The sequence below is a fragment of the Pinus tabuliformis genome, chromosome 2_1, assembly GCF_031772625.1.
Source record: "Pinus tabuliformis cultivar Carrire ecotype Pingquan chromosome 2_1, CPIR1, whole genome shotgun sequence".
NCBI classification, from domain to species: Eukaryota; Viridiplantae; Streptophyta; class Pinopsida; order Pinales; family Pinaceae; genus Pinus; species Pinus tabuliformis.
This window is the reverse complement of record NC_142299.1, coordinates 523031591-523053068: the sequence shown is the minus strand read 5'-3', so window position 1 is coordinate 523053068 and position 21478 is coordinate 523031591.

Below are 21478 nucleotides of genomic sequence, written 5' to 3'. Positions count from 1 at the left end.
TAGATCTCCCTCTAGATTTAGATCTCCCACTCGATGAATTTTTTTTTTTATGTTCTGGGATTGTCCTCGTATAGACAAGGCATCACCATTCTCGCTCTCCATATTTTTCCATCTCATCTCGCCCATCAGCAAGGCTGAGACTATTTCATCAAACTGCAAGGCAGTTGCATTGCTACCTATTGCAATAACCAGACTATCCCATGAATCTGGTAGAGAGCACAACAAACTGATGCACTTATATTCATCTAAAATTTTAATATCAACAAATGCTAACTGACTTACCACATTATTAAATGCGTTCAGATGCTCTGTCATTGAGTCCCCATATTTCGTCCTCAGGTTATATAGCTTTTTCTGCAAGAACAGTTTATTCACCAGAGACTTAGATTGGTACAAAGTCCTTAACTTTTTCCACAAAGACTTTGCCGTAGCTTCGTCTGATACATTCAACAATACTGAAATCGACACACAAAATCATATTGTGCTCTTTGCCTTCCGATCCAAATTCTTCCATTCTTCATTGGACACTGCCATTGGTTTAGTACCCGGATCTACCGCGATCCACTAATCTTTATCCACCAATAGGTCCTCCATCTTGAGTTTCCACATCTCAAAACTCTGAACATTAAATTTCTTGATCTCTATCTTTCCACTGCTCGCCATCTTCTTTCACCACCAGAATCGATCTCGTAGATCTCCCACTGAACAGGGTCTAGCAGAGGCCCGAGCAAAACCACTCAGCAACAAAGGCGTCCCCTTGAAGCCAAAACAACTTTGATGCCAAATGTAGGTTTTAACCCCGTACATAAATTACCTGCATACGAATTCTAAAACATCGAAAAATAAATAATGCGAGAGCAGAACACATAAAACACATATACACAGAGATTTTCCCTTGGATCCCAAAATCGGGACTACCAGCTTGATTTTTCATTATTTTCTTTTCAATGTTACAATACATATTTATACATGCCGAAGCATCCAATACCATGGACCAAAAAACCATCACGTCCAAAAACATGTGTGAAAATCATGCACAAAACCATAGGTGGGTCTGCCCAACCTAACATAGGGTCCAAAACCAAAATTTTTTGGGGCGCTGCCTCACACCCCATAAAGTGGGGTTACGAGTGCCCCTTAAACCCCCAGTGACGTCCCCCCCTCTAACCCTCGATTAACTACGTGGGCTAGTCATGGAAAGAATATAACACAACCTAACATCGTCCATCCTTTGTTGTTCTGGATGTGATCTGTTCTATCTTGCCTGCACCTGTCTCCATCCTTCTTCCCTCCCATCAGCATCAACCGAATTTGCTAGATGTTTGCTTTGCTTCCTATCTTCTTTGACTGCCTGTATCATTTGCTTCATTTCCTCATTTTTCCAAAGCTCTTCCCCTCCTCCGTCTAACTATTACTCTCTATTTTGGCATCCCCAGTTCCCAAGGAGGTCTGCTAGGGCATTTCCTTTCCTTTTCACATGGGACAGTATGGTGTGTGCCATCTTCTGTAGTTTCTTTGTAATTTTGTTATTACCCAATCTGTCCTCTAGCTTTTGCTCAGCTTTTCAGTTGTTGTTCCCTGCTGGAGTTGTTTCATTATTTCTATAAATAGCATGGAGCCGCCTTCTATCTGCAGCCTATGATACCCTTTTGTTATCGCTATCTCTAGTCCCCTATTTAGCGCATGGTATTCTACTTCATTGTTTGTGGCGATGCCTCAGTCCATTGCATATGCCCATTTGATCTTCCCTTCCTCGTATCTGAATATCCCTCCTATGCAAGCTCCCCTGGGTTGCCTTTGGCCACCCCATCGAAATTTAGTTTTATGAACCCTTGTGGCGAGTTCCTATATCTTTCTTCGGCTCTAGCCTTGCCTGCATCATATTCATTCCCTATCCTGTTTATGTTTTTTACTTTGATTTCCAATCAGTTCATAATGCAGGTCTCCGTGCCTTTCGTCTTCTTGTCATCCTCTTTGAATTTTCGAGACATATTGTTTCTCTTATGTTTTTGATGATTTGGTTCCATAATTCTCCTTTGTCTTTTTTATCTTCACTGAATATTGCCCTGTTTCGTGCTTTCCAAAGTTTCCACAAGAGAAACCCAATTGACAAGTTCCATGCATGGTTCAGGATTGTGTTGCAGTAAGGCTTACTACTCCACTACTCTATTGTTGTTTTTATGCTCCCTATTCCTATCTGTAATCTTGAATAGTTGTTGGTGTTTTTGCCACAGGTTGTTACTTACATTGGATGAGTTTATGACGTGCTCCATTGTTTCTTCTTGTTTTTGGCACAATTCACATCATGAGGGCCCATGCGTCCCTTTCCTTCTTAATTGGTCCCAAGTCAGGGCGTGCCCATGCAACACTGTCCAAGTAAAAAATGCCACTTTTGGTCAAGTTTTTATTTGCCATATTCTTTTCAATTTTTTATATATGTGTTTCCACCTCCTCCTATATTTATATGGTAACCTTTTGATATTGTGAACATGCCTTTTATGTGTTTTCCCCATCTTATTATATTGTTCCTTCTTTAATTTCAATTTTCCTAGTTGCCATTTCTTTTTGATAAATTATAAATTGATCAGTTTCTGGGGCTTCAGGCAAGTCACTCTTTTTCTTCCATTTTCTCCAGTAACTATTATGTTTCTCTTCCCAACAGTTTCTTACTGCATCTTCCACTATTTGGGTTATGTATTGTTTGATTTCTTGGAGCTGGGTTTCTTGGATCAGGATTCCTCTCTGTTGCCACGCCTCCTGCCAAAAGTCTACTTTATCCCCCTCTCAACTTTCACAGAAGTTGTTATCTCTTATCAAGGCTCTATTCAAAATTGCCAAGTTCCAAATGGCTGAGCCTTTCCTTTCTGATAATGTTCGAAGTTTTCCCTCAGGAGTCCTTGCTGTCTCATATTTTTTTTCCCAGAGTCGTTTCCATAGGTCGTTCCCTCCTTGCACCCTCTCCACCATAATTCCCCCCCCATGATTTAGTTTAATATGTAAAGGTCTGTTAGTCGTAGGACACCCTCTAAGATGGACTTGCTTAACCATGTCCAGGAAAGTAAAGCCCACTTTTTTGATTTATTTGACCCTTGCCACAGAAAATTTTTGAGGAGTTGCACCATTTTCGGGCATATGGTTTTATGGATCGCTTGACTAGCCATCTGATAGACTAGCATAGCTTGAAAAACCAAATTCAAGAGTATAAGGTGAATCGGGGTGTTGAGCGTTCTAAATGTCCAATTGTACATTATTTTTTTAATTTTCCTTAGCAATCCTTTCTAATTCACTATTTTGTTCTGCAGATCACTCAGTTGTACTCCTAAGTATTTAGTTGGAAACTGTCCAATTTTGAACCCCATTGTTCTTGCTAGGAAGGCTTGGCTCACCCTTGGAGTATTAAAGAAAAATATTTTAGTTTTCTCCTTATTCACCTCTATTCCTAAAGCTTTTGTGAATTCTGTAAGGATCTCCTCAAGTTTTTTTGCTTCCTTGAGATTTGATTCGCTATACATCATTACGCCATCCACGAATTATTGATGTGTAATGGTTAAGTCATCCCGTCATAGTCTTAGCCCTTTGAACTCCCCTCTGCTTACTCTTGCATTGATTAATCAGCCTAACCCATCCATCGTTAAAATAAACAGAAACGATGAAAGTGGATCTCCCTGTCTTAGGCCACGGGAAGGTTTAAAGGTGTCTGTAGGGGTCCCATTAAGTAGGATGGACATGCTTGGTGTGGATATCATGGACATTATCCATGTTATCCATCTATCATCAAATCCATAGGCTTGTAGATTTTTTGAAGATATTTCCAGCTAAGTTTATCATAGGCTTTAGCTAAGTCAAGTTTAACCATCATACCTTTATTTCCGGTCTTCTTTAAGGAATGAATCACCTCTTGAGTGAAGACAATTCCATCCACGATCTTTCTGCCTTTCACAAACCCTGTTTGTTCTTTTTCTATCAATTCTCGCAGTAGAGGTTGTAATATTTTTACCATTATTGTCACTAGAATTGTATAGATTACATTAAAAAGAGCTATTGGTCTGAAGTTATGAGGTTCTTCAGCCTGTTCTACTTTTGGTATTAATGCCAGAAAGGTGGCATTCCATGCTGGATGCATTCTTTTATTGCTTCTTGATTCCTCTACTATGCCAACAATATCTTTTTTCATAAAACTCCATTTTGCTTGAAAGAACTCTGCTGTAAATCTATCCAAGCCAAGAGATTTATTTTTAGCCAATTTCTTTACAACTTCCTCTACCTCTTTCTCGGTAATTACTCTTAGGAGAGTTGGGTTTTGTTCCATGTTTACCTTTTTTGGAATGTATTGACTTATCTTTGATATCTTCTCTTCTTTGTTGCTTTGCGGCTCTGTCAATATGCCCTTGAAATGTTGAATTAGGAGATTTTCCATTTCCTCTTTCTGGATTACCTTGTTACCTTGTTTGTTTTTTAGGGAGAAAATTCTATTATGTTGCTTATGTTGCTACATCACTCTGCGGAAGAATTTTGTGTTCTGTTCTCCCTCTTTTAACCACTGTACCCTTGATTTTTACGCCATAGGATTTCCTCCTATTTTCTTCTTTCCTCCAATCTAATTAGCACTCCCCCTTCTTCCTACGTGAGATCCTCTGTTCTCCCTTCTTCTACTATTCTTTGTTGTATCCTTTTAATTGCTATTTGGAGTTTTTCCTTGTCTTTATGTATGTTGCCAAATTCTTCTTTGTTGCAAGTCTTAAGTTTGCTTTTCAAATCCTTAAGTCTCAGTTGGAGCGTTTGCATCTTATTTTTGACTTGTATTTCCTCTTCATTGTTCTGCCACCATTTTTCCATCTTTTCTATTAGTGTTGGGTCTCTTTCTTAGAAGGCTTCAAACCTGAAAGGTTTGTGCTGGTTTTTATTGTTCACGGAAATTTCAAGTTTTATTGGCCAGTGGTCTGATCCTTGGCATGGTAAGATTGTTGCTTCATAGAATATATCTTTCCCAAGGAAGTGTTCTGTTGCTAAGAACCTGTCCAATCTGGAGGCTATCTGTCTATTACCTCCTCTTTTATTATTCCAGGTGTATTTGCCATTGATAGTATTTATATCAATTAATTGAATGGTTGTCTAGGTTTCCCTAAATCTCTCCATATCTGCATCCTCCCATTGCAGTCCTCCTTTCTTTTCTGTTGTGGTTGTGATCATATTAAAATCTCTTGCTATCACCCACAGTTTTTCTGTGTGCAAGTTACTGAATTGAAGCAGTTGTGTTAAGAAGGCTTCTCTCTATCGGTATATGAGGTCCATACACCACTGATACAAGGAACCAGTCTCTGTTCCCTATCATTCTGAATCTCCCTGAGAGAATCCTTCTCATTCCTATCCATAAGTAAACCATTACTTTTGCTGGATTCCACAAGATTGCAATACCCCCTGCACTCCCTTTTGAATCTAATGTCATACTTTCATAAGAAGGCTTTATTTTTTTAGAATTTCCTCCATTTTCACCCTCGTTATTTTTGTTTCTTGAAGAAACAAAATTTGAGGTTTTTCTTTTTTGATCCTCTTTGTCAGGTAGCTTTGCTCACCCTTGCTGTTAAGCCCTCTTATATTCCATGATGTAATAATCATTGGGAAGGTTGGGTTGTTTGTTGGAAGACTCTTGAAAGCAACACTACTCTTCCTGTATTAGCTAGCATTTCTCCCATTACTTGAATTGATTCCTGTATGTTCTATCTTCCTCATTTTTTTCCCTCCTTTCCCTTTTTTTTGATGTTCCTAGCTATTGTCATGTGGTGTTCCTAACTGTTCATTCATCCCTATGGTTCCGTGCACCTGTTTTTCTTTGTATTTTTGGAATATTTCTTTATGTAGTTTTTTATCATCTTTTGGGATAAATCGCTCATCCAAGTTTCACCATTTATCCAGTAGGTTTCTCAGAATTTCCTCTTCATTTTTTGGGTCATCCCCTTTATTTATATCTACTTCCATTAATTTATTCTCCTACTGTTCTTCCCTTTCTTTTCTCCCCTTTGCCTCTATTTCTCCTGTAGTTTTCTTCTTGTTGCTGTTGACATCCTGATTTATTCTATCTTCCTGATCTCGTTCCTCTTGGTAGTCCATACCTCAAGTTTCTTCTTCTCCTTATTTTGTTTGCAATATTTCGAACCTATTTGTCTCTTTTATTTTGGTTTGTTGTTCTTTTCTTCCATCCTTCGGGGTTTCTTTGGTAGGTCGTTTCTTGGTTTTTATTTCTTGAAACCCCTCATTGTCTTCGGTGGTTTTCCTTTGTAGCTTAGTCTTTCTTTCCTCTTCCTCTGCATTTAAGGGGCATTCCTTGAAAAGGTTTCCATATTCATGACATTTCCTGCATCTAAAAGGTATGTGTTCGTAGTCCAATGTATGTTGCCGTATCTTCTCGTGATATTCAAGTTCGACTATACCTGGTATAGGGTTTGCAATGTTCATATAAACACATATTCTTGGATATGAGGTATCTCTTCTTTTTTTAGTTGATTCTGCTATCTTTGTAAAGCTAACTATGGTATTCCCTATTCCTTCAAGTAACTTTGGGTCCCAGAAATCCATAGGTAGTCCAAACAGTCTAACCCATACAGGTGTTGCTAAGAACTTTTCTTTATCCGGATTATAGCATTCCTCCCAATATCTCATAAATAAACCTGCATTGTTATCGAAATTTGGGCCATTTTCAAAAAAAAATTCTTTGTCTTGTAGGTTTGAGAAGATTATTGTAAAGAATCCTCATGCGCCTAGCTTTAGTTCAATGTGGCCAAGTGGTTGCCATTTTTGCTGGAACCATCTTGTCAGTTCTTTCTCTAAGGGCCAGACTCCAATGAACTTGCAGATCATTGCATGGTCTTTCATATAACTTCTGTACCTTTCTAGTTTTTTCATTGGAATAACAAACCTCAGTTTCTCCACTGCATAGGGTAGACATTTTCCTTTACTTCTCATCTGCCAGCACGCTCCCAGAGCTAGTCTTGATGTCCTTTCTTCAGCCTCCACTTTGATTTTGCTCATTCCTTCTCCCATTGTTGCATCTCTGTAGGAGGGGATCTTTCCCCTCCTAATATCTTCTGCCATTTTTGAGCTGCATGTCCACTTCTATCCGTACCGATCCGCTTATTTTCTAGGTGTTCTGCATCACCTACCTCATGGTCACAAGGTCATTAGGGTTGCAAAGCTCCAAGAATCCCTCATCATTTGTAGAAAATTTCTAATTGAATAAAACATCTTTTCTAATGAAATCTTAAAAAAAAAAATATTGATAATGTGAGATGTATTATGAGATAAATGTGTTGATGTGTATCATAAATTGATTTGTATCATAGTTTATGAGCCATTTCATTTATATGGTTGTGCTAGTAATTAATTCTACTAATATATCCTTTTATTTGTAAATTTCAAATATTTGTATTAGTCACAGAAATAGAAATACATTGATGAACTGGTGTGGGTTGAGGCAATTCTATTAGAAGAGTTCCACCTCTTCTTCATAGACCCAATAGAAACTAATTGTAACATATCCTTTCTCCGTCACAAGATTTTTTTCTTTCCTTCTATATGAGGCTTTTAACCTATTTATTATCCCCTTTTTCTGATCCCTAGAATGCTTCTTAGATTGTACCAAACTAGGGTATATAATCCCCCTACCATGGGATGGAATAATTTCAAGACTTCTTTATTATGGGTTCTTTCCTTTCATCTACTTCAAAGACTTATTTTGTGTTGTTTTCATGGGGTAATGTACTATGTTGATGGGGTCCCTATGTGGGATATTTTCATGGTGCATGAAGTCAATGTGGCAAGTAGGGTCCACCTGAGATATTGAGTAGCCTCCACGTGGCTTGGCCCATGCACTCTTTACATGAATCTTGTACCAAATGTATCAATAGTGGCGATTTGATCTTCATGCATTGATGGTGGTGATTCTCTCTTGAGAATTCTAGTCATATTTCACTTGTGAACTCCTGTTTGAATGTTTAATTTGGTCATTTTAGTACGAAGGAGCATCACTTCCAAGGTTTTTCCATACACAAGGTTTGTCTCCATTTCAGTTCAATTTATGTAGTCATTCAACTCTATTTGACTTGTTGAGTTCCATTACTCATGGGTTTGCCCATTCCGGAGGGTTTCTCCTCTCACCGATCAAGTATACCGTGAATTTTTGCTCTTTATTATTTTAATAGTTTTCCTTTATTTATTATCATTGACTAATTAACTAGTTTCCTGTATTTTTCCTACAGGGTAGAGGACACCATGAATATTGCTATGAGAGGTATCCTTAATTTTTCTTTGTGATGAGACGAGGATGTATTCTTCCTTTGGCTTGTTACCCTCGTTGTGACTCCTCCTTTTTCTTTTACTTGTAATTTCTTATGATTTTATTTTCCTTCACATGGAATTTAATAATGTTCAACGAAGATGGGTTTTCTCTATAATTCATGTGGTTTTATTTTCTCGCCACTTATTTGTTTAATGTTGTAGGTCCTATGTTTCCTCATGTACGAGAGATTAGGGTGACCCTCCATCCAAACTAGCAACATTGGTATGAAGCATTCCTTTGTAATCCTATTTTTCATTTGATTTAGAGAGTGCGGATACTGGGTTTTACTCCTCACTTTGTTTTCCTTAAGTTACTAGGTATATGGGGAATGAGGGTTTGATTTCAAGAGACAAAATTATGGGTTTCCACTTTAGTGGAACCTTTCCCTGTCACGACTCTAGTAATTTCGATTTAGTTTATCTCTCTTGTTTAATTCTAATGTGTGTATCATTCTAGCTTGACATTGACCTTAAAGTTTTTTGTTTGGGCCCAAGTTAGCTTATGGATCAGTTCACCCTTACAAGTAATTGATCTTCTCGTTTAAATTGTTTTTACTCATTCATTTTGCAGATGTTTTTCTTTCATTTAAAAATTCTAATTCATGTTTATTAAATGGGTTGTAGGTAAAGTAAGTACTCTTACGAGTTATTACAACAGATCCCTCATTTCTCTTGGTGTAAAGTTGATTTGTGGCATCAAATTATCTTTTCAGGTTAGCCTCCTACCATTCTAACCTTAATTTTCCCTATGTTAAGGTTATGGTACTTTGTGGACTCAGTAGTCCAAGTCTAACAACCCTAGTTAAAAATTCCATGTAATAAAATTTAATAAAGGAAAAATAATAACCACGGATGATGGGACACTTATTCCAAGCTGAATGTTGGGCAACGAATCCTAGGGGTCATTCATTTGGTTGTTTATGGCTAAGGAAATTGGCAAAGGAAATGGCTAAGGCTTTGGGAAGACAAAATGGAATTTTTGGCACATTTATTTGTTAGGTCCCTATAATACTAGTGATTACCCCATTACTATTGTAGTTGTATCCCTTATTAATATTGTTGTGCCCCTATTGTCCCCACATTGTTATTACTGTGCCCCATAGAATCCCTCTATTGTTATTTTTGTGGCTTTATATTATTATTGTTAGGTCAGCTGGGTTATATTGTGACTCCTTAGACTCCTATATATAGAAAGGAGGTTTTGTCATTTGAATCATCCAAGAATTGTTCATTTATGTAATGTAAAGGAGGTTGCCCCCTCAAAGAGGCTGAATTCTAAGGCATTGATCTATCTTTTCTATCTTTTTGTGAGCTGGTTTCATAACATTTGTTATCAGAGATTTGGATTCTAGGGTTTCACTGCTCCAAGAAAAAACAATACATCATTTTGTGCACTGACTATCTGACTAAGTGGGATAAAACCAAGGAAATTAAGGCAGCAACAGAGGAGAAGGTGGTTGAGTTCTTAAGGAAGAATGTATTTTACAAATTTGGGTACCCTAGAGAACTAGTCACTAATCAAGGCCAGTTTACCTCCAACATGATTGAAGACTTGCTCATCCAGCACAAGATCGAGCATAGGACATCCACTCCCTATCACCTACAAGCTAATGGGTAAGTGGAGGTAACCAATAGAGTTCCAAAGGGCATCTTTACCAAAGTGGTTAACAATAGTAGAGATTGGGAAGATAGACTACTTGAGGCCACTTGAGCCTATAATACCACCTAGAAGAATACCACTGGATTCACACCCTATGATCTGATCTATGGGAAAAAGGCTCTGTTTTCCATTGAGTTTGAGTATAACACACCAAGGATGGAAGCCCAACTAGATCTAGATCTCAGTAGTGCATGAAAACAAAGGTTGCTGGAGTTAAATGGTTTAGATGAGTTGAGAATACAAGCCCTCCTACACACATAGGTAACCCAACTTCAGAGGAAGATATAGCATGATAAAAACATCAAGGATAAATAATTTCAAAAAGATGATTAGGCCTTATTATATGATTCCAGATAAATAATTTAAGGGCAAGTTGAGGACAAGATTGCTAGGACCTTATGTTATAGAGAGATGTCATGATAATGGTTCAGTGCAGATGAAAACCATAGATGAAGAGGCAATTCCTTTACTCTCTAATGGATACCGATTGAAAGTTTACAAAAGACCATTGTCAAAGCAAGAGTTCATTAGTGGGATCAATAAAATAGTGATGGTAGTGGAGCAAGTTTCAGCTCCTGCCTCACCAAATCACTGATTAAAAAAAATAAGGACTCAAGTGAAAACCTCCATGAGGCACCTGAGTCCAACTATTGGGTTGAAAACCTCTTGGGGTGGCCGAATGGTGTCAAACAAAAAGAAAAGAGGAAAACAAAAAGATCCCTGGGTGAAAACCTCTCTTGGGGTGCCCATAACAAACAACTAGGATGAAAACCCCTCAGAGGCAAACTAGCTGTTTTCTAAAAAAAAAGAAAGAAAAAAAAATCATGAAAATTCCTATTTGCAGGACAGAAAGGAGGATGAGAAGAGAACAAAGGAGGATCAAAAATGGATCTATTTTATTGACATTTTTATTTTTCCACTCATTGTCATTCATCACTCCACCATTTCTTCCATTTTTTCACTCCTTTGCTTCAATCTACAAGGGGACCGTGTTTTCTACAAGATCCCCTGTAAACCTACAAGATCCCCTAAAAACCTACACAATGATCTTGTCGAAATTACAGTGGCTCAAGAATCCTACAGGAAGCAACCCTAGGGAAAAAATGACCTGCTATGTGAAATAACTAACACCCCTACATCGCCATTTCAGTACCATACCTATGTCCACTTTCATCACCCCTGCATTCACCATAAAAGAAATAGTTTCAAATATATATATATATATATATATATATATATATATATATATATATATATATATATATATATATATATATATATATATATATATATATTGGTCACACTCTTCAAACAAAAGAAAAAAACATGAAAGAGAGAGCAAAAGGGAGCAACACCTGAGTATGTCTCATTTCTCTACACTCCTAGTCTTCCTCTCAATCCATGTCCCCATCCTCAAAATCCCAGCAGAGTGTATGATTTAGAGTTCTAAGGGAGAAGCATCTACAGGAGATCTTGTAGGAAATCTTGTTGCAGCTTATCCCATAGAATACAAGTCATGATTGTAGCAAGCTTCCAACATGATGATCCAAAGAGCATAAGGAGCTCCAAAGTAGAAGCAACACCATCATATTCAACACCAGGTACCTACACATAAAAGGAATCATCATAGAACAATAGATTAATAAAAAAAGAAGGGAAAAATAGCATGCAACCAACACACAGCAAGCACCTCTGGTCTTCAACAACTGCAGCAAGGGTTAGCACCACAGGTAAGTATCTCGATCACTCTCCCATTTGCCTAATGTAGTCAAAAGATGTAAAGGTTATGAGTAAGTTGGTTTATAAGTGAAAGGTGGCGAGTTAACTTGGCCATCTTCATTCAGTCGACGAAGACAAAACAGTGTGTCCTCCCACACATGGCAACAATCAAGTCAAAATAGGAGAAGAGAAGGACAAAAATAGTTAAGTTTACGAAGGCATGAACTGGGAGTTGATTACGAGGAGGGGGAAACGATGAGGAGGTAGTGGGGACCAACGGTCCAAAAATGGGAAACGTACCTCCATTGGCAGCACACCACCTCACATGACTCGGCCATAAGAAGAAATATTTGTTGTTCCCCATGCACTCATGCATGCATTTCCTCAAGGCTCACTCTTGCAAAAGTCACTCTCATATCCAAGCGACCTATAGAAGAGGAAAATTCTATTAGTCTCCTATGCAGGACTTCCTACAGGATTGCATAAGAAATCCTATAGTATCGCATAGGAAACATATAGGATACAGGCAAACAATCTATAGGATTGGCCAAGAGGAGTTTCGAAGGGAAAAACAAGGGGGTTAGCTACAACAAACGCTATGAAGAGGTAGGATCTATAATTCCTTCCCTTTTTCAAAGAGAATTGAATAGAAAATCCCCTTGTGGAGAGTGAATTTGGCAGCTATGTAAGGGAATTGTCTCCATAATTCTTTCAATTATTTACTTTGGCATTAAAAAAAAATATTGTGTCAACCATCTCAGCTCCTCCAAATTCATCTACAAAATGACATGGGTGTTTAATAGAAGGGATCCCATTAATACTGAGAGAATCCACCAACACCCTCAGGTGTTAGAAATATTGACAAGACATAATTAGATGGGGAATTTTGAGAAATTTAGAGGGTATGATGATGGAGTGGCACTAGAGTTTGCTCTCTCCCTCATCCCACTGACTAGAATTCATGCCATTGTTGTGGTGAGAGGCCTCTCCATAGAGCTCACCCCTGAACTCATAAGCAGAATTACCACACTTCCCCTAGGAGTGCCTTGGAGAATGGAATACAAGGGAAATAGCGAGATTGCTAAGAAGAAGTTCTTTTTTAGAAGGAGAAGAGCTTGTTGAGGACAAAAATGGAGTTAGGAGAGCAAGCCTACCATACCCCTGTAATGAGGTGAGCTACAAACTTATCAAATACATCTCATGTGAGGGTAGGTATAGTGTGGTTTATGGGTATCACTTTAGGCTTCTTGAGGAATTGAGGTTTGGAGCAGAAACACGTCCTCACCACACGCTTAACATACCATACTTCCTTCTACAATCACTAATAGACACAAGACTAAAAGTGCAGGAAGGAAATCACCAAAAGTTAGCCCACCATGGGTTAATTAGAATCATCATAGACCATTCCCTCCACAGCCTCAAGATTCCTATTCAATGGGAAAAATTCAGAGACATGCAAACAGAGGAGGATATCAAAGCCCTCACATATGACATCAGTCCTACTCTCAGTGAAAAGGATGAGTAAGAAACTAAAATAGAGGGAGAAGAAGTAGAGAGGGATGAAGATGAGACAAATGAGGAGGAAGAAGAGGACAAAGAGAAGGAAAAGGATGAGAAAATAGAGGAACATGACAAAGAAGAGACTGATAAACAAGATGAGGAGCTAGGAGGAGAAGAAGAGAGGAAAAATAGAGAGGAAAAGAGCATTGAAAAAGAGGAGGAATAAGACAAGGAGGATTCACCTAGGGTGTCCGCAGAGGCCACTGAGAGAGAAGCAACAGTTTCCCTCACTACTCTTAGCACCCTTATCAAATAGAAAGGAAAAAGACAGAGGTAGACCCGCTTATATTTCATGACAAGGAAAAGCACAAGGATAAGGCAGGGGAAATCATAAACACCAAGCAAAATTCTCATTGTGATTGAGGACTCACCTAAACAGTAGGATAAAATGCCTCATCCTCAGCCTCTTATCACCTATGTGAGAAAGCCTACAACTAGATCCATGTCATCCAAAGGAAAAGAAATCCTACACGATACACAGTACGACCTACATGAAGATGAAGAAATCCTACAGGATACTCTGTTAAACCTACAGGAGACTCAAAAATTGGATAAGGAGGGAATCCTACAATAAGAAACTAAAGAAGAAAACCTAAATTTAAGGAACCTAGCCCCCAACCTAACCTTGAGTCTTACTATAGACTTATTGAAGGGGGCAGGGTCATTCCACAAAAATTTGCTACTCTGCTATTCTTTGAGCTTGAGAAGGAGAGATATTGAACTCATCAATGGATGCAGATTTCAAAATCCAAGGGGGTGGAAGACATTGGTCACATGGAGGAGAAGCTCAAGGAGATGGGTAGAGAATTAAGTAGCTTGAGAGACAGAGATGCCATAATGAGAAATCACTAGAGACAAAAAATACATGGTTGAAAGGACAATTGCAAGAAACAGAGAACCAATTGGCATGTATGGCCAGTCTCTCTTTTAAAGCCATCCAGTGTAGGATTCCAGCTAAATCATATGTCCTATACCTCAAGGAATAGTGGCTACAGTTCCAGATGAAGATCGTAGCACATAGAGACACCATGCCATTTCAGGATTTTAAACAGTTCATTGATCTTTGTGATCAAAGTAAATTGGAAAACAGGGCCAAGATGTCTCAGTTTTATTTGCATAACATGGCCTTAACACACATGAATGTATGGGACCCTAATGCCAAGCTAGGAGATTTACATTTGGTGGCTTTAGCATCATGGATGAACCCTGAGGAAGAAAGGGCTGCAGAAATGAAGAAGATATTGGCAAAAGAAAAAATAGAGCCCCTTATGATTAGAGCTAAGCAATCAAATCCAATGACCCACATTAGCACACATAATTTATTTACAAATGATCCTCAGCTTGCACCTAGGTATCTTGCTTCCCAAGAGCAAGCAATTTCACATTTTGAGGACATGTTCAGGTTGTTAGGGGATGATAGCATACATGCTTGCCTCATGAGATGGAACACATTGCCATATAGTTTAAAGATAAGAGAGTACCACTCTCCTCAAAGAATGAGAGAAGCACTAAACATGACACCCATGTACAAGTAATCCATGCAAAAGCTCAAATTCAATTGGATTGGCTTGAAACTCAGTCCACCATTGCTCTTAGGAATGTATAAGGAAGGAAGGAAGAAGAAGAAAAGAGGCAGTGGGAGGAGGTAGAAAAGAAATTAGGTTTCTATGAACAAGAAGACAAAACCATAGTAGAGGCATGGGATGTTAGGGAGGCCACTAGAGCTATGAAGGACATGGATATTGATTGAGTTGCTGAGAGGATGAGCAACACTTTCAGTAGGGGGGTGATGATGAGACTCATCATTGGGTAATTATATGGGCCTTAATTCCCCTCCTAGCTTAGTCAAACTAACTTTTCTCACAACTTATTACATGTTTTGATTATATTTTGTTTAATCATACGAGTTAAAGTGAGATATTATTCGTAGTGGACTAATATGTATTGAATGCGAGTTTGGAAGAGAAAATCAAGGAATTTTAGCAAAGACTAAGGTTTGAAACTCGAAATGGATAAGGGAGAGAGGTTGGAGGAGGTAAATCCTCCTCATTTACTCCTTCTCCATTTGAATATTCCTTAATTAATCCCACCAGCTCGGAGTGCAAGCAGCCAAGCCATGAAGATTAGAAGGTAGCCGAGCAAGTGATAGACAAGGAGTAATTCATCTCGAGTTTGGGAGATGAGCATCCCTAAATTTAAGGAATTCGTTGGAGACTTTAATTGTATAAGTAGAGAGGCCTAGAGCCTTATTAGGAATTGAATTTTTGTTGTAAAACTCTAGCTATTTTTGAGCTCCAAACTTGTGGAAGACTTTTTGATGTAATTTTCTATTTTGGCAATAAGAATGAGTTTGTTCTTGATTTAGTAATAAGTTAAATCATAGGGATAAAGCTCTTGGGTTAGGGCCCAACCCTAGTAGAAAAGGCTCCTCTTCTTGTATCTTTATGCTTAGCTTAGTTTCATAGGTTCATGGTTAAACTGTTGTTTGAAGTATTTTATTGCAAGTAGTGTAGATTTGATTAATTGTTTATGAGTTGCTTCCATTTGTGCCTTACCTTTGTAGCAGGCTATAAGGGATAAAAGAGGCTCCAAAAAGCTGCCAGTAGGTGTCTTGGCCTCACTTCTTCCTTTTGGGATCATGATTTGAGGAAAATACCCTTATGCAGCCCAAAAAGACAGATTTCCATTTCCTTCATGACATTTAGAATTTGTTTTACTTAAAATAGCATTTGATCAATTCTGCAAATTAGGATTTCATTTCCATCTCTTCTATCTTCATTCTTGCAGTATATCTCATCTGTGAATCCATGTTATTTACCAATTTCTTCATGCATAAGGTAGATTGTTAGTTCATTAATTTGTGCTTTTCTAGTTCATGAGAATCCTTCTTGTTTACATGACTTTTTGGAAATTACACATGTTTGATGCAGAGCAAGCACTTTAGAAGTAGATATATATCTCATAGCAATCAACCACCTTCCAAATTCATTCACCCATAGGCATTCCTCGTTTTCATCAAAACCTTCACCAATTTCATCATTTTACATAGAAATTTCCTCAAGCAGTTTGAGCAAATCCAACCATCTCCTATACTTGGTTTTGGGTTCTGAGTGATCCTAGGCCTCTTCCCATTCCATTCAAACCATCAAAACCCTTCCCTAAGCTTTCCATCACCTCCAACACCCATCGTTTTTCTCATCGCTGCATCATGTAGAAATAGAGGGAATCCTGTCGGTTTTTAGTACATCCTGTAGGAATTACTATAGTGGCCTATTTTAAGCCCGAGTTGAGCGAAAACCTCTAGAAAGCCTCCCAAGGTAACCTAAGGGTCCCCAAAACCTTCCATCCATCTCTTGAACCTTCCAGCCATCCATTAGCACTCCTAAACCACCTGCTACATCACTAGGAAATATTAGTTTACACACTTGACTTTTAATGAAAAGCATAAAAAGTCAAAATAGATTTCTTACAGTCCTTTACATGCGTAATCGTTGTGTTTGATTTTCTTAGCTTCCATACTTAGGATAGTGGCATTTTGTTCATGTTAATTTAGCATCATTGCAAAGCATAACTCTTAGTAGTTAATTAGCAAATGGTATGCCCTAGCATTGAATTTCAATCTCTTTTATTATTGCAATAGATCAACTCTCTCTTAGAGTAGATTTCTCTTTCTTTAATCAAGGAACCAAGCTTCTTCTGAATCCATAGAAGTCTGGCTTGCAAACCCTAGCGGTCTCTTGCCAATTGAACAATGAAAAAGGTAGAACCATCACTTTTACTTGTGTATACAGCACTGCCACCTCAAAATTTGTACGAACCCCAGGTTGATAAAGTAAAGTTGGTAGATCTAGGAGTTGCAGAATTCTTGCTGCAATACTGGTGATCATCACTCAGCTCGAAGGCATTGTCACTGAAATCCTTAGTGATGGTGTATGACCCATATCGGACCGGGTGAACCTTGGGGTTGGCTTTGATAGGGTGCTCCTTCTTCAAATGTAGCCAAACTTTGTCACCCACCTAGAACTTGTGCGACACTCGATGTTGATCATGGCACTGCTTGTACTTACAATTGACTCTGTCTAATATATCATGGACCTGCTAGTGGATGTGTTGAATGTTCTTAATGATGTTGTTAGCCCTTTCATCTTTAGACTAAACGTGAGTCAAATCTACCTGAGTGGCTGTAAATGGTATGGCCACATCAATGGGGCATAATGGTTGAAAACCCAGCCCCACCTAAAAGGGGTTGTGGCATGTTGAGCTATGGAGAACTTTGTTGTAGCTGGGTTGGATATAGGAAATACATTCATCCCACATGTGTGGATGATTCAATTTTTACATGCACCAAATGTGTACGATCAACCTATTGACAACCTCTGTTTGGCCATTAGTTTGGGGATAGAAAATCATGGACTTAGTAAGTTTTGTATCTAGCATGAACCAAAGACTTGACCAAAATGAACTTAGGAATCTATTGTCCCGATTTGGGACAATGGACTATGGGATCCAAAAATTTACCCACACTCGCTCAAAGAAGAGCTTAGCAGTGGCCTCTGTGGTGATACTCTTCTTGTAGGCTGCCATGATGGGCATCTTAGAGAATCTATTGACAACCACGAAGGAGATAGATTCCCAAGGTTGGCTATGAGTAGGTAGAGGAGTATACATGCCTTGCTTCTTGATGGTTGGTTTGGCAATGGTGTAGGTGGTGCAGGATCTAATGTACTTCCAAACATCCTTACGAAGTTTTGGCCAATAAAAATACTTCTACAATACCCCCATTGTTTTCTCTACTTCGAAATGTCCAACAACCTGAATGTAGTGTGCCTTCAAAATAATCTTGGTACACTCACTTGAAGGAACACAAATGTGTCCCAAGTGGCATAATAGTGCATCTTGAAGGTGAAAATTTGGAATGTTCTTCCCTTCTAGGAGTGTCTGGTATATGCTTCCAAATTTTGGATCACTCTTGTAAAGATGTGGCCACCCCAATGTCTCGTGCCCACAGGAGTCAAGAACAGTGATCAACACCATGATCGGTGGTAAGCTGAGGCAATCAATGACACTATTGGTGTTACCCTTTTTATACTTAATGGTCAAATGGAACTGTTGCAGATCGGTGGACCATTTTTTATGGCGATCGTTCTACAACATCCCTTATGTCTGTATGAACTGTAGAGGTTAGTGATCTGTGTGGATGACCATTTTCTTCCATAGAATGTAATGCTTCCATTGACGGTAGGCCTTCATAAAAGAATACATTACTTTTTCCTAAGTGGGGTACTTTCCAACTGTGTCTGAAAGTGTCTCACTATGGTAATCCACTAGATGCCATGGTGAGTAATAATCACACCAATAACATAGTCAGAGGCATCTGTCTCAATCTCAAATGGTTGTTGCATGTCTGCTAAGTGGAAAACGGAGGTGATTCTTCAACTTGGAGAACACTTGTTGTTGGGTTTCTGAGCAAAGAAACTTTTCTTTCACTCCATCCTTGGTGACTTGATTTAAAGGCCAAGTGATATGAGAGAACTCGAACATGAACCTATAGAAGAAATTGGCAAGAACCAAAAACTTGTGGAGATCTGTTAGAGTGGTTAGGGCTGGCCAATCCCGAATGACTTGTATCTTGGATGGGTCCACTTGTACACCTTGCTCATCAATGATTGTACCCCAGATATTGAACCTGGGTCAGGCCAAAGGTGCATTTCTCTAAGTTAAAACATAGCTTATGTTGTTGCAGGGTTTGAAGGACCTGTTAAATATGGTCGAGGTGCTCTTCCCAACTTTAGCTGAAGATCAAGATGTCATCTAAATACACCACTACAAATTCATTGGTGAAGTGTCGCAAGATGTCATCCATCAATCTCATGAAGGTTGAAGGGGCGTTCGTCAATCCCAACGGCATGAACAACCATTCGAAAATGCTTTCCGCGGAGGGTTCGATAGGCACCCATTCATAAACTCACTTTGAGTCAATCTTGATGAAATATTTGGGCCCCTTGAGTTGGTCTAGAAGGTCATCAATCTATGGGATTAGGTACCTATTCTGCAGAGTGATCTTGTTTAGTGCTTGATAGTCAATACAGAGCCTTCAGGTCCCATCCTTCTTCTGTACCAACACAATCGCGCTCTCAAAAGGTGACGAGTTCTGCCTAATGTGCCCTTACTACAATAGTTCCTAAATCTACATCTTGATGTCATCGTTCTCTAGAATAGAGTGTCGATAGATTGGTCCATTGGGCAGCGACGCACCCAGGGTCAAAGCAATGGAGTTCTTGACCTAACAATGTAGAGGTACCACTATGGGTGAGGTGAAAATAACCCTGTACTCCTCCATGACCTTGTCCATCTGTTGTTGCTATGTAGAGGAGCTGTGCTTGGCAGCCATGGCCACAACATTCTTCTTTCCCTCGATACGAATCATAAGGAAAACAAATTTCCCGGTCTGGGAAATGATCTTATTGCATTGATTTATAGTGATCAAAGAAATGGCGGTAGGCGGGGCTACCTCCAATATCCTGTAGAACTTATTCGCAAAAGTAATAATCACAGAGCGAGATCTATACTCATATACAACATGTCTCTTCCAAAAGAATGCTTGTCATAAAAATACATCACAAACTTCAAGAGGAGAAATGTCACACAGTACCTCATCCATGAATGGCTTGATGTTGTAGGGAAAGCAACACTTCTGGTTGATGCAAATATCTCGTCCTTGGTGAAGCCACCTGATGGTCTATGAATATGGATGTGTTGTAGTCTTTATGCCCAACCTCTTCACGACCTTTGCTCAAATGAGGTTATTTTGGCATTCCCTGTTGACAATGAATTACAGCGGAGAACCATTCACCCACATTTGTGAGTGGAAGAGGCGTTCCCCCTCCTGTGAATCTTCAAGCTAAATATTTTGGATTTTGGTGGTGGCCATGGTGGCATTGGGCTCCGAATCAATGATCTGATTCCCTTTGTAAGTTCCCTTATCAGGCTTTGACTCAAAGTTAGAAACTGCTTCTGATTCGGAAACCTTCAGCTCGACCACCAGTGACTATTTGGCCCGATTCTCACATGTATTGTGATTGGATCTCTTCAGGAACTCACATCATTTTCTCGTGTCCTTCTTCATCTTCATGGTGTTGTTATTTACTTGCGGCCTCAATGGGACATTCTGGGTAGCCCCACCTTGGCTTGGTCCTTCGTCTTGTGGTTTGGGGACACCTTTTCCTTGCTTTGGTTTCACAGATCCAAAGTCTCGCTTCTTCTATTTAAACATCTGCTCAATCTTAACAGTGTACCAATACGTTGTGGTGGGAATGAAAATGTCCAAGATTTCCATCTCGTCCTGGATGTACTTGTGTAGTCAGCCGTGGTACTTGAGCACCAAATTCTGCTCAATATCCTTTATACCCAGCTTTGTGCGAAGGGAATGGAAAATATTTGTGAACTCTGGCACATCTTAGTCCCTTCCATGTTGTGTCATGGTCCACTTTATGTATTTGTCTTCATAGCTACTGATAGCGTGATATTATTCCTTGATGGTGTTTCTGAAAGAATTCCAAGTGGGTGCAGTTGAAAACAGTGAGGGTTCACTCTCGTCCTTTTTTCACAGTAGGTTTCCCACTAGTCCTTGACATGTGGGGTAGTTTTGAGAAGTGAAAAAGTAATGAAGTGAAAAATATCCTTCCAACAGATTTAACCATTTATCTACGACCTCTACATCTATTAGCCATTCAAATATGGGAATATCAAAGTTAACTTGTACATTAAAAGGACTGGCACCCCTAGAGTGGTTTTCAGATGAATATGCATCATTTGTGGGTAGTCATCGATGAATCTGGGAAAATTTATCCATCATCACATCCCTTTGTCACTTGAGGGCTTCCTCGAGAAACATTTTCAAAGGATCACCTGCCTCCTCATCTTTATTTTCTTTCACCATGAGAGGTCATCTAGTTTTGTGAGGCTCATCTTGTAATGGTTCAACCAGATCAAGCCTTAACTCCTTATACTATGACCTCGTTGGGAACATGCAAAGAAAAATAAAGAAAGAGGAAACCGCTCTGATACCACTGATCTGAACTTAAATAGGGATGCAAGAACTTACATATATAATCATAAACACAGAGATGCACGAGAAAAATGCTTCATTTCATTAATAGAAAAATACTGAAGTATGCTTACAAATAGAATGGAAATAAGAGAGCTCGG